The 13,926-nt window shown below is 42.6% G+C and overlaps 1 long non-coding RNA gene across 1 annotated transcript in view; it reads left to right on the plus strand.

Annotated features, from left to right (window-relative positions):
- The window catches only part of LOC115280649, an 8,757-nt gene extending 4,610 nt beyond the window's left edge, over window positions 1-4,147 (plus strand). Inside the window, exon 2 of the long non-coding RNA XR_003903882.1 lies at window positions 3,955-4,147. This is a non-coding gene — a long non-coding RNA (uncharacterized LOC115280649). The remainder of the gene's footprint in view (window positions 1-3,954) is intronic.
- Window positions 4,148-13,926: the final 9,779 nt, after the last annotated feature.

The raw sequence follows: 13,926 nt of genomic DNA on the forward strand, positions 1-13,926 counted from the left end.
AAGAAGGATGGGGAGAAGGAAGAAAATAGAGAAATAAAAAAGGAAATAGCCCCAGAGTTTAAATCAATTGCTTCTGAATGGTGAGATTATAACCATTTTGACTCTTCTATCAAGTCCTGCGTTTTCTGCAAGGACTACACGTCACTTCAATAATCAGGGAATTCATGTGGAGAAAACAACTCAAAAGACCCAGAAAAAGCACAGTAATAAACATTGTTTCTAATTTATTTAGGTGGCTATTTTGGACAAAAACATTTTTTGTTTTTGGACTTCACATTTTTGAAAACTGCCTCTGCTTTCAGATTCATCTTGGGCACGTAGACAGGGGCCATGTTTCTGAGTGGCTGAGTCGAGTCTGTGGCCGGCTGCCAGGATGTCTTAGCCAGTCAGCTTGAAGGGGATTTCCCCTGCCCCTCAACAAGCCATTGGTTCAAATGGAGTGACGTTAATATTGATACAAACTTTTGCTGACTCATCTCCACTGGCATGTCATACAAGTCCTCAGATCTTTCTAGAATTAACCCCCAATAGCTTCTGAGAGGCATCAGGGAATGTCAGACGGGATCTTAACAGGTCTTCCTTGGCATGCCTGGGTGGCTCAGTGGGTTAAGCAACCGACTCTTGGTTTTGACTCAGGTCATGATCTCATGGTTTGTGAAATAGAGCCCTGCATGGGGTTCTGTGCTGACAGAGCAGAGCCTGTTGTGGATTCTCTTGTCTCTCTTTCTCTCTCTCTTGTCTCTCTGCCCCTCCTCCCCATCACAAAATAAATAAACTTAAAAAAATAAATAAATAATACATCTTCCGTAAGACCTCTGTGACTGTCCAAATGCCATTGGAAGGTGGCCCTTCACCCACCGCTCTGCTGCCTCTGTGCACCCTGCAGTCTGTTCCACCTTCCTCAGGTGCGCCCCCTGCAGGTAAGCCCGAGATGCCACACTACTTGCACTCAGCTCCCATGCTCGACCACCTAGGCAAGCAGACGGAAAAAGCTTGTTTTGTTTTATCATCTCCATCTATCGTTCTCAGGCTCTAGGTCACAAGTTGACAAACTCTTACAAAAAAGGGCCAGGTAGTAAATAATTTTGTCTCTGTGGTCCATACTGCTCAACTCTGCTGCTGTGGTAAGGAAGCCGGCACAGGCATCTTGTAAACCGATGGGTGTGACTGTGCTCCAATAAAACTTTATTAATAGTCTGGGAACTCGGAATATCATAGCATCTTTAAGTGCCATAAAATAGTGTTTTTCAAAAATTTTGTTCTAACCATGTACAAAAATAACTCATGAACTACATAAAGTGTTTAGGTGCTAGGTGTCAGCCAGGATTTAGGTGCTAGATGTCAGCCAGAATTTGGCCTGTGGGCTGTAGTTTGTCAGTCCTGCTGTAGTGCAATGAGAAAATGCCAGAAAGGAGGCCAGGAGGAGGAGGTGGGCTGGGCTCAGTGGGAAGTCTGGAATAGGAACACAGCAGGGTCCAGCTGGCTCGGGGTCTTACAAGGTTGCAGTCAAGAAGTTGGCTGAGTCATGTTCTCATCTGAAGGCTAAAATGGGGATGCATGCACTTCCAAGCTCATTCAAGTCATTGGTAGAATTGATTTCCCTGTGGTTGTATGACTGATGGTCCCAGACTTTTTATGCTATTGGCTATAGATCACCCTGAGAACCCAGAGTCAACTCACAGTTTTTTTCCATGAAGACTTCTTTCTATGGCTGTGGCCACCCATTTCATCAACCCCACAAGAAGAGTCTGTCTCAGGAAATGCCTAGTTTCTATTAAGGGCCTTCACTTGATGAAGTAGGAGCCCAGACAGGCAAGATAATCTCCTTTTGATGTCCATAAAAGCAACTGATTTGGGAACTTAATTGTATCTGGAAAATCCCTTCACCTTGGCAGTATTCAATTGCCCGTTGGCAAGGCAAGACTTCACCTACCTCAGGAAGAATGGATTATATAGTGTGTGAACACAGGAACAAGAATCATGGAGGCTGCCCTACGGTCTGCTTATCCATGGGGGAGCAGGTTTCTCATTGCAAGAGATGTTTCACAGAGACCTGAGAGACCAGTACAGTTCTGCTAGGTGAAGCCTGGAGGGAAAAGAATTCTAGGAAGAGGGAACAGTGTGTGTGAAGGCTCTGAGGAAGGATGGCAGTTTTGTAAAGCTGGAGATATTCGGTTCGGTGGAATGGTGGTTCTCATTCCTGGCTGTACATCAGCTGGAGAACTCAAAGAGGTAGCTGTTTTCCAAGAGCTATTCTAAACCAATATAATTCCAAAATGCACTTTGGGCTGGGCAAACATTTTTATTTATTTTGTTTTCCCTAAAATTTCTCAAGGTGTCTCTGGGTAGGACCGACCGCCAGGTCCCTGAGTGGCTTCTGTGCTTCTGTGACAGGATGGGGCTTGCATCTGTCACTTAGCACTCTCCCATGTCATCCTCTTGCCAGCAGAGATCCTGAGTGTCCAAACTCTAAAGGAAAATGAATGCACGTAGAAGTTGAGCCCGTGTTAGGGATGATTGCTAACAGCTCCTTCTGGCTCCTCATGAATGGTCCTGGTATATAAGTGGAGCTGATAAAATGAAAAATATAGCAAATGTAAGCTTCGGATGATGGGATGAAAGAAACAAGCCTGTTAGGATTCCGGGAAAAATGTGAATTCACAGTCAGATTTCTGTTTTTGTTGTTGTTTTATTTTGTTTTAAGGAAACTGAAGGAAATGTCTCATTTGTTTCCTCTTAGGACAGAAAGGATTGCAAGCAAGATATAGGAGAACTGAAAACTTATTTTCTTTAAGTTAGTATGCCAAGAAAGGAAAAAAATAGAAAACAAGAAAGAGGGGGGAGAGAGCAACAGAGAGAAACAGAGAGAAGGAATGAAGGAAGGAAGTAAGGAAGGAAAGGAAAGAAGGAAAAGAAAAAGAAAGAAAGAAAGAAAGAAAGAAAGAAAGAAAGAAAGAAAGAAAGAAAGAAAGAAAAGAAAGAAAGAAAGAAAGAAAAGAAAGAAAGAGAAAGAAAGAAAGAAAGAGAGAGAGAGAAGAAAGATGAAGGAAGAAAGGAAAGAAAAGGAAGAAAGAAGGGAGAAAAGAAGGAAGGAGGAAAGGAAGAAAGGAGGAAAGGAGAAAGGGAAAGGAGGGAGGGATGGAGGGAGGGAAGAGGCTGATTTCTCTTTCAGGTACTGGACACCCAATTTCCAGGGCCCACAATACTTTTCAGGACCCACAGAAATTTTAATTTTAACTTCTTTTAAAGTCAGAAGAAAAAAAACGAATATAATTATAATGAACGTGTACTATAGAATCCTGCCTGGGTTATATTCATAATTGCATCAATGCAGGCATAAAATATAATATTTAGATTATTATTTTTATGGAAGAAGCTGCCCATGAGGGCAAACATGCAGAAGGCCTACAAAAGTCCTAACACCGTCCTAGGGTGGAGCAGAGTGGCGGCAGAGAGGGGACGGAGGAGGAGGGGACAAAGGAATGGAGACAGAGGTTTATAGGACACAATGTGAGGCCTTGTGGGTGGTGATAGTGGTTGATAAAGATTCTTCCGGAGATAGCTTCTACCTGTGTTATCTGGCTAGACAGACAGCTTGTGACTTAGACGCAATTACTTCAAGTTGTATTTTCACATTCCCGGGATCATTAATGCGCTAGAAACAGATTTACAAAGGCAATAAGTTACTTTGCATCACCCCATGTTTCTTCCTCCATAGCACAGGTGTGGGTTTAGATTACTGAAATCCTTTCAAGTCCGGTTTATCATTGTTAGCCTTTAGGAAGACTAAAGACAAAGGCCAAATCTTCACCCTCAAGGGACGGGCTTCCTTTCCTAATAGTGGGATTAGGAATAGTGGGATTGGTATCTGGCATTCTTGCCAGTGAGGAACCTAGAGAAACTTGGCCTTCATGGGTATCACTCATCCTTTCCAGCTTTGATTTTTCTTTTCAGGATCCTGTTCCCACCCCGCTGGTCACTATCCTGATTTCCCCACAACCATGGAGGACCAGCCCCACCAGATTGTCTTTGGAAAGCTGTCTTCCCTGAGGTCCCTGAGGCTCTGCCCAGTGATAAGGGCAAATAGCCCCATCAATGATGAACTAACCCTCTCTAGAGGAATTCAGTAAAGCAAAATCCACTACAAGAAAGCATCCTTCTGAGTTTGCCTAGAAAATAGCACAGCGCCGTGAAACCCAGCTCAACTATTTAGTGGGTGGGTGACTACTGAAGCAAGTTCATCTGTGCCTCAGTTTCCCTGTTTAAGAATGTGACAAGAAATATCTTCTATGCAAGGGGACTGTCGGGAGTAAGATTAAATTATGTACACAAAGCACTTAGCACAGGCTTGACGAGTATGGGTATTAATCAGAAGATGGCTTTGACAGACATTATTGTTAATTAACTTTCAGTTCTTCCCCCAATTACTAAGGAGATGATACCTAGTGTCCAAAATTTAAAGTATTGAAAAGTATAAAGAAGCAAAAATAAATCATACCTTACCTAGAAGCACCTAATTTGACATTTTGGCATACCCCTACCCTACTCGCAGTTAAAAAGCATTTCAGGTACAAAATATTGAAACTGATAAGAGAAGTCACCAAAGTTGCTAGGTTCAAGCCCAATACACACAAATTAGTTGTGTCCTTATTCAACAACATTACATCATTGCAAAACATGTTATCAAATTAGTGTTATTTACACTAGCAACTAAATAATAAATGCAGAACGGGGCACCTGGCATCTCAGTCGGTTAAGCATCCAACTCTCAGTTTTGGCTCAGGTCATGACCTCACACTTTCGTGGGTTCAAGCCCCACATTGGGCTCTGTGCTGGCAGTGCAGAGGCTGCTTGGGATTCTTTCCCTGTTTCTCTGTCTCTGTCTCTGTCTCTCTCTTTTTCTCCTCTCTCTGCCCCTCCCCTGCTCATGCCGTCTCTGTCTCTCAAAAAATATATTAAAAAATGTTTTAATAAAAAAATAATAAACACAGAAAAAGTCTAACAAAAACCTAACTGTATGATTAAAAAAATCTGTGTGCTCACACAGAAAATGTCATAAAAAAGTCATAAAAGAAAATCTCAGTATATGAAAATATAGATCATGGTCATGGTGAGCAGATTATAAATGGGCAATTCTTGCCAATTGATCTACATTTAAATTCAAAGTAATTCCAGTCAAAACCATAGCAAGGAACTTGAGAAGACAATCCCGACATTTCATATGGGAGACGAAAGGAAAGAAGAGTCAAGGTCATTTTCAATAAATAGAATAAAGTAAGATTAAGGTATGATTTATCAGGTACAAAGGTTTATTATAAATCTATAGCAACTGTGGCAGTGTTAGAGGGAGAGAAAAATAAACCAACAGAAATCTCCAAAACAGAGCCAAGCATTTATGGAAACTTGACCTAGAATATAATAGTCACAGGAAACAGTGGGTTGGGGGTGGGAGGGATTGACTACATATTCAAGAATCCTGATACAACTGTTTTTCCAAAAGAAGACAAATGAGATCCCTTTCCCATTCCACACACACACACACACACACACACACACACACACACACACTTCCAGGTGGACTAAGACCTACAGGTAAAAAGCAAAATTTTTAAAATTTAGCAGATTATATGGGAGAGTACCCTAATGACTTACATTAGGGAAATATTTTCTAACCATGAGTCAAACAAGCATAATACCCATAGAAAATTACTGATAAGCTTGGCTTTATTAAAATTTGACAATTATAGGGTCACCTGCATGGCTCAGTCAGTTAAGCATCCAGCTTCGGCTCAGATCATGATCTCACGGTTCATGGGTTTGAGCCCCACGTTGGGCTCTGTGCTGACAGCTAGCTCAGAGCCTGGAGCCTGCTTCAGATTCTGTGTCTCCCTCTCTCACTGACCCTCCCCTGCTTGCACTATCTCTCAAAAATAAATTAAAAAATTGAAAAAATTTAATTTGAAAATTATATACAGCAAAAGACACTATAAACAAAGCTAAAGGGAAAATGAGAAAATAATAGCATCACATTTACAATCATCAAAGGGTTGATCCCAAGAATATCCTATAGACAGTAAGAAAAGGGCAAAGAAGCCTATAAGAAAATGAGCAAAATATGTGAATAGGCAGGCCACAGAAGAGAAAACCCAAAAGGTCAGTAAGTCAATGAGAAGATGCCCAATCTCACTAGAAATAAAGGAAATTCAAACAAACTCAGCACTAACAGACCATTCCAGATGCATAACAGAGTCAAGAATTGAAAAGTCTAACAATACTAAGTGCTGGCAAAGACACAGAACAACAGAAATGCTCAGACAGCATCTGCCTGGAGTAGAATTGTTTACAATCACTTTGAAGAGTAGTTTTGCAAAATCGAGTCAAATTGAAAATGACATGAGCAGAGACCTAGCAATTCCACATCTAGGACAACGCCCTGGATAAACCTTTGCACACATATATGGGATATTCAGAGGCCAGAATGTTTACTGCTGTAAACTGGAATGTTTACTACAGCCACAAATACGAATTCCCCCAGATGCTCATCTACAAGAGCATGGAGAAGTGAGTTGGTGTGCTCACACAGTAAAATGCTCTCAACAGATAGAATAGATCAGTCAGAAGTTCATATATAAAAATGAATGAATTAATCTCCCAAACATAAGGTGAAATGAAAAAAGAAACTTGCAGAAGGTTATTAGTTAGATAAAACTTAAAATATAAATATATCACGAGTATGTTGTTTATGGGCATTCATGTATTTAGTAAAGGTATAAAACCTTGAGGCAGAATGACAATCACCAACATCAGGATAAGTGGTTATTTCTGCCAAGAGAGAGTGAGGGATGGGGGCGCCTGGGGGGCTCAGTCAGTTGAGCATCCAACTTCAGCTCAGGTCATGATCTCACAGTTCATGGGTTCAAGCCCTGCCTCTGGCTCTGTGCTGACAGCTTGGAGCCTGGAGCCTGCTTCTAGTTCTTCCGTCTCTCGCTCTCTCTCTCTCTCTCTCTCTCTCTCTCTCTCTCTCTCTCTCCTCCTCCTCCTCCTCCTCCTCCTCCTCCCCTGCTCATGCTCTGTCTCTCTCTCTCAAAAATAAAAAATATTTTTAAAAATCTTAATAAAAAAGAGAGGGAGAGGGATGAAATGGGGTGGGTACAGTGGCTTTTAACTGTGTTTGTAAGAACGCATTATTTAGGGGAAAAAATTAAGAGTGAATATGATCAGAAGAAATGTTTAGAGTGCACAGAGTGATGACTGCACTAAGTTGCATTAGCCTCCATGTTTTTCTGTATACTTGAAATAATACTGCAACTATATATATTTTTCAGCCTATGACAAAATGGCTATGACTATTCTAATTAAAAGAATAAAGCCCAATTGTTCACACAAACGTCAAGGGAAAGGAATATTGTTAAATAAAGGTCTGGGAGACAAAAAAAAAACTTCCCAAGGCAGAAACTGCTAAATTAAAAAGTCAAGTTTTTCTTCTTGACTGATTGATTGATACCCTCTGGGATTCTCTCCTATTAAGTTTCAAGCCATTTGTACCGAGAACCACAGCCTAGGGGCGTCCAGACTCACAAATAGGGCCTCTTTCTCCAGGCTTCTAGCTCCTTCCTCCCAGGGAGTGAGGAGCCAACACAGGATCCCAGTGTACATCTCGCCCATCATTGCTAACGACAAACACACAACAAAAACGGAGCTCGGGATCATCACTGACCAGAGGGCCGTGGGTGTGTCCAAAAGTGGTGTCATTTACATTTGCTGAAGGTGATTTGGCTGGGAACTTCCATGAGGCAAAAACAAGGAAGGAAAGAAGATGAACCCCAAGCTTTGCAATATCCAAAAGGCAAAATCAAAAAGGTTTTCAGGGGAAGGGTAACAATTTCAGGAGATTCGGGTCAGAAAGAAAGTTCGCCCTCATCGTAATAAAAATAAATACAAAATGGGAAATGAAGTCATTTGTTCCTCCCCCCACCCCCCCCACACAGCTTGGACACTGAAAAATGAAATCACCCCACCACACACACACACACACACACACACACCTTACTGTCTGTAATATATTATTATGACATTATTATTCCATTGTCTTTCTTAATGTCTTCACTACCCAAGGAGACACCTGGTCATGCAATGATTATTCATTGCATGAGTCTCCCTGAAGACCCACATGGGAAGTATCAACAGACAAGGGAGGACCAAAGAGTCTCCGAATCCTTACAGGGTACCCCCGGTCCTAAACTGTGTGTATAATCCTTACCCATCAAGTCCCCACATTAAAGGAACTGCCTCAAACCAAACTTCCAATTCTTGGTAAATTCGGACCTTGTCTCCTATTCTCCAAGATGTTGCCAAAGCTCTGTCCAGGGGAGGGTATCTTTCTTGGCGTGCTTTGCCTTACCAACAAGTTGCATGGTGACTTTCAGGGAGTGGACAACAGACAATCATTCAAATGAAAAACAAAACAAAACCTCTGCAAGAGATCAAACACCCTCTTTCCTTTTTCTGGGACCCTTGAAAAGACTTTCCAGGAACAGGAGAAGACGGCCCTGCCATCTGCCCTCAGAAGCAAGATTCTCGGTCACTTGCTAACACCAAGGAGCCCATCACCTTGGCACTGAGACCTCCAAGGCTCATTACTTCTTCCTCCAGGTGCCAGCTCTTTCCCAGCTGGGTTGCTGTGAGCTCTCTGGATGCAAGCAGAACAGTCTGGGCATGTCTGTGACTCTGCTTTTTTCTGGGCATTCTTGTTGGCAATAATCAGGGTAATTATAGACTGTTCCCTCGTTTCCCTGACTCTCGGGAGCTCTTTAGCACCAGAGCAAGATAAAGTCAGAAAGCCTTCCACCCAGGTGGGAGCTGGAGAAGGTTTCAGGCATGGTTTCTCCACATGTATTTCCAAGGAGGAGGAGGCGGGAGGAGGAAGGAGAGGAGGAAGAGATATGGGAAGAGGTGGATTGCTCTGTCAATGAATCGTAAAAAGAGCTGCTTTTAAAGAAAGTTGGACACATTTTATAATTGCAGTATTTCTCAGATCTCTTTGAAACTATAGCTCTGACCCTGGCCATCCATTAAGATTATCTGGCAGGAAGGGGGTGGGGGAGGAGTCGGGAAGCAGGGCATTAAAAGAAAGACACCAAAGCCTCACCCTGAGACATTCTGGTTTGATGGTCTAAGGTGGGGGCTGACTGGTTGTAGATATTTATTTTACGTTCTTCAGGTGATTCTAACGTGCAGCTATGACAAACCTCATTCTTTCTTGTGCTAATGTGCATTGAGATCCATCAACACCTTTTCCGTGTATATTTGACTCTGTTTATCTGCCTCTATTGTGCCTTGTAGGACTAGTATAGTTTTCAGTAGAAAACACATTTGGAACTTGGGATTTTTCTCTCATGGATTTTTTTTTCCTTTAGGTGGAAAGAGGGTACAGAATGGGTGCTGATATCCACTACTAAGAAGTGAATGCCTTTTTAAAATGTTTATTAATTTATTTTGAGAGAGAGGGAGCAAACATGCTAGAGAGAGAGGGAAAGAGAGAATCCCAAGCAGGCTCCACGCTATCAGCGAGAGCCTGACTTGGGGCTCGATCTCTGGAACCATGAAATCATGACTTGAGCTGAAATTAAGAGTCAGATGCTTAAGCAACTGAGCCGCCCAGGTGCCTCAAGAAATGAGTGTCTTTTTCAACTTCAAAATATATTAATACCAACCATTGGCCTTCAGCAAATTCTAAAAATGTTTGCATGTATGGTCTCTTTTAATCATTAAAACATCTCTAAATGCTAGGTACTAGTATTATTCCCATTACACAGATAAAAAAATTGAGGCTCAGAAAGATGCGACTTGCCCAATGTCATGTAGGTAGTAACAATCAGAATCTGAGTCGGTTCTGAGGGCCATCAGGGTCTGGTTCTACAAGTATGCTCTACTCTGTTAGAAAAGATGTGATCCATGCTCCCACAAATTGTTGGTTCTAAAATCCATCTAGTTCTCCATGAAGGGAAGAGTCTGGGAGGTTTTTCTGTCTCTGAAATGAGTTCCACAATATAACTAGTCTGAGCCTGACTCTGGAGTTCTGTGGGGTGTGTGATTAGTCAATATTCTTCTTAAACCCGCTCCTGTTTCTGCCACCCCATCCAAAGAAGAAAGGACGGCCATTGTGCTCGAAGCTGCTGGAGCCCCACTAAGAAGGGAGTGCGGGCCACCGGGCGTGAGGACCATGTGGCAGTCTAGGCCACGTGGTCATGGGCCAAGGCTCCCACAGGCCGTGGAGAGTGATTTGCAATCAGTCTCAAGTGATTACACATTGTTTCTCACCGATGGGCAGGAGGGAGCCCTGACGGGATAATGAGATGCAGCTGATGGAAAATCACAGCTGACGCTCCACAGCGAGTGGGGTTTGCCCAGCCCTCCAGGGCCGCAATCAAATCCTCCCCACTACCAAGGCCAGGGGCGAACCCGAAGAATTTTGATGCTGAGCCACCTCACGGTGCAGAGGGAAATGGAGTGGGGGGCCTGCCAGCTGGACACCTGGGACAGGATACGGGAACTCCCCCACTAAGGACACGCCACAGACCCTCCCAGGTGGGGGCTCTGAAGAAGCTTCCCAAAAGGAGAGCGTGGGTCCCAGGAAACAGCCTGGAGAGAGCATCGGGACCCAGGCCAACAGAGCGTCGGGTCCCTTTATTTCGCAGGTTCCCTGAACCACAGTTTCTTGGACTGTGCGCATTACCTGCACAGGGCTGCGGAATGCGGCTGTGTGTTCTCCTCACTGTGCTCAATGAGAGAATCTGTTTAAACTACCTTTCCATGGATCGGTTCACTAAGGGCCAACTTGAGCCCTGTTTACCCTTCTGCTGCCAGGGAAAAACAGCTGTTTGCTTAAATTGAGGTCTTCTTCTTCCATGACGGTCATTACCGCCTCCCCAGTAGGAAATAATGGGCTTGAATTTCCCAACTAGATGGGAGCTGCTCAAGTCTTGACTCTTCTGGTAAAGGCCATCTGTAACCCAGAGCGGTCTTCCTGAGGAAGGTGCTACCCGACTTCATCTTCATGCTTAATTACCCTTCCCAGTGGATGTGCAATGAGGTCCCTAATAAATGAACTTGTTAAGTGCACAGCTGTGGCTCCAGATCTTTAACCCAGTTTCCTCACGTACTATTTCCATCTACTGCCTTTAGACAGCATTGCCCCTGAACAAATTGTTGGAATTGTTTATATAAATGAGGTTGAACTTGGCCAATCAATCCGTGGCAAGTGAGTGCCTAAAGGAAAAAAAAAAAGCGCCAATCGTTGCAATGAGTCAAAACTTTTATTGTTTTGCTAACAACTTAATAATATTACACTGTTTAAATTAAACTTTAAAAGTTTGTTTTTAGAGAGAGATAGAGAGGTAGTGGGGAGGAGGGGGAGGAGGAAGAAGGTCAGAGAGAGAGAATCCCAAGCAGGCTCCATGCTGTCAGTGCAGAGCCTGATGTGGGGCTCAAACTCATGAGCCATGAGATCATGACCTGAGCCAAAATCAGGAGTTAGGGACTTAACTGACTGAGCCACCCAGGCACCCCCAAATTAAATTTTTTACTTTGAGAAAACTATAAGTTCACAGGCAGCTGCCGGAAACAATGCAGAGAGATCCCAAACAGACCCTACTCCATTTCTCTCCAGTGATAACGTCCTGCAAAATTATAGTAGAATCACAGTCTAGATATCCACACAGATACTGCCCTCTCATCCTCAGTTCTACACATCAATTTCATGCAGTGTTGTCACGTGGGTGGGTGCCTGTATCTGGCACCACATTCAACACACACCAGTTCCAGCCACACAAAGATCCTTCTTGCCGCCCTTTAACCCCACCGCCCCCCCCCCATCTACCTTGTCTGTAGCCCCTGGCAGCAACTATTCTGTCCTCTGTTTCCATAATCTCTTCACTTCAAGAGTGCTGTATAAATGGAATCCTACAGCATGTGACCTTTTGAGGTAGACTTCTTTCACTCGCCATAACATTATCTGGATTCATCCTAGTTGTGGCGTGAATCTACTTGCTCGTTCCTTTTTATGGCCGGGCAGCGTTGCATGGTCCAGACCCACAGTTTGACTGTTCACCTGCTGAAGGACACATATGGGTTGCCTCCAGGTTGGGGCCATTATAAGCAAAGCTGCTCTGAATATTCATGGACAGGTTTCTGTCCTAGAGTGAATAGAATGGCTAGGTCACAGGGCAGTTGTGTATTTAGTGGTATAAGAAGCTGCCAAACTGTCTTCTAGAGTGTCTGTGCCACTGTTTTACAGTCCCACCAGCGAGGTGGGAGTGATCCATTTCTTTCCTCCTCACAAGCATTTGGTAGTGTCGCCATTTTTAATTTTTAATTTCAGCCATTCTGATAGGTATGTGGCAATATCTCATTGGGGTTTTAAGTTGCACTTAGCGAATGGTTAACAATATGGAAGATCTTTCCATGAGCTTCTTTGTCCTCTCCATGTCCTCATCAGTATTTATGTCTATTCATGCCTTATATTTTTTAATTGGATTGCTTGTTTGGGGGATTTTTTGTTTTGTTTTTCAGTACTGAGTTTTGAGTTCCTTGTACATCCTAGATACTAATCCTTTGTCGGATATGTGGCAAAAATCTTTTCTCTAAATCTATAGCTTGTCTTTTTATCTTAAGGGAATCTTTCACAGAGCAAAAGGTTTTAATTTTGATGTGGTCCAATTTCTCAGTGTTTTGTTTTGCAGATAGTTTTTGTATCAAGTCTAAAGATCCTTTGACTAGACCTAGATCCTAAAGACTTTCCTGTATTATTTTTCTAGAAGTTTTATAGTTTTATGTTTTTCATTTACAACCATGATTCATCTTAAGTTTATTTTTGTATAAGGTATGAAGTGTAGGTTAAGATTCCAATCTTTGCCCAAGGATATCCAATTGGTCCAGCCTCATTTGTGGAAAAGACTCTCCCAGCTCAGAGCAGAGCACCATGTGGGTCTCGCTCCCACGACCTGGGATCATGACCTGAGCTGAAATCAAGAGTCAGACATTCAACTGACTGAGCCACCTGGCTCTCTAGATTGCATTAGTTTAAACAATCTTTTGGCTTTTGTAATTACAGAAAATAGGACTTTATGTTGTCAAATAATTCAAATCATGGTATAATGTAAGAGGTCAGACTGAATTCCTTTTGCACTTTTGTCCAAAATCAGTTGGGTGTATTTGCGTTGGTAAGTAATTCTTAATGTTGAAGTACAATAGCAAGTTTCAGAACAATAGATCTAGTAGGATCCCATTTTTATTAAAAATATAAACACATAGGGGCACTGGGGTGTCTCATCACTTGGGCACCTGACTTCAGCTCAGATTGTGATCTCACAGTTTGTGAGTTAGAGCCCCACATTGGACTCACTGCTGTCAGCCCAGAGGTTGCTTGGGATCCTCTGTTCCCCTTTCTCTCTGCCCCTCCCCTGCTCATGCTCTCTCTGTCCCTCTCTCAAAACTGAGCATTAAAAAATAAAAAATAAAATAAAATAGAAAAACATAAACATATATATTTCCACATACTCATATGTACATATTTATAATGATGTCATCATTCACTGTGATCATTTATTACTGTTTATTGTGGTTATTATGGGGGGTTGTGATTGGAGGATTTTCACCTTATTTACTTAGGGTCATAGCTAGTTTATTAAGCATGTATAATGTGGCAGGTACTACTCTGCATTCTGCAGTTAAGGTGCAATTGTAATAAAATAGCGATGGTGACAATGGTCAGGATTGCTAAATTATTACTGGCTCTCTACAGTCTCGTATATTCATGTAGCTTTCCTAGAGTACTTAAATGCCTCACACACACACATATCTCCTCGGTCTCAGTTATCGCAACAACCCGATGAGTTAATTTTGGTTGTTACTCCACATGATGATAAG

The sequence above is a fragment of the Suricata suricatta genome, chromosome 16 (assembly GCF_006229205.1).
Source record: "Suricata suricatta isolate VVHF042 chromosome 16, meerkat_22Aug2017_6uvM2_HiC, whole genome shotgun sequence".
Classification (NCBI taxonomy): Eukaryota; Metazoa; Chordata; class Mammalia; order Carnivora; family Herpestidae; genus Suricata; species Suricata suricatta.